General features: G+C 41.8%; 1 protein-coding gene across 1 annotated transcript in view; it reads right to left on the bottom strand.

Moving 5' to 3' along the window:
* The window catches only part of TMEM35A (transmembrane protein 35A), an 18,627-nt gene that overhangs the window by 2,105 nt on the left and 16,065 nt on the right, over positions 1-457 (bottom strand). The window lies entirely within an intron of this gene.

Here is a 457-nt window from a genome sequence, read left to right as displayed (position 1 = left end):
CCTATTTCCCTCCCATTCCCCTTCCATATCAGCCAAGGCTGTCCCATTTTTCAATCTGTCTCATAAATAAAAGTCTTATAATTAAGATAAGAAAAAAGCAAGCAATCTGCTGAGATCCTATGATTTTACGTTAATAGCAGTGCTGCTACTGAGTCTGAATGTTCATGTCCTCCCAAAATCCACATGTTCAAATCCTAACACACAGGGCAACAGTATTGGGTGTCGGGGGGCACTTTGGGAAATGATTAGGTCATGAGAACAAAACCCTCATGAATAGGATCAGTGCACTTACTAGAGGCCCCCGAGAGCTGCCTTGCCCTGACCACCATGTGAGAACACAGTGAGAAGATGATATTTATGAACCAGAAAGCAGGTTGTCACCAAACACCAAATCTGTTGGTACCTTGATCTTGTATTTCTCAGCCTCCAAAACTGTGAGAAATAAATTTGTGTTTTA

Source organism: Tupaia chinensis, unplaced genomic scaffold (genome assembly GCF_000334495.1).
Source record: "Tupaia chinensis unplaced genomic scaffold, TupChi_1.0 Scaffold143746_1, whole genome shotgun sequence".
Taxonomy (NCBI): domain Eukaryota; kingdom Metazoa; phylum Chordata; class Mammalia; order Scandentia; family Tupaiidae; genus Tupaia; species Tupaia belangeri.
This window is presented reverse-complemented; position numbering and strand designations above follow the sequence as displayed.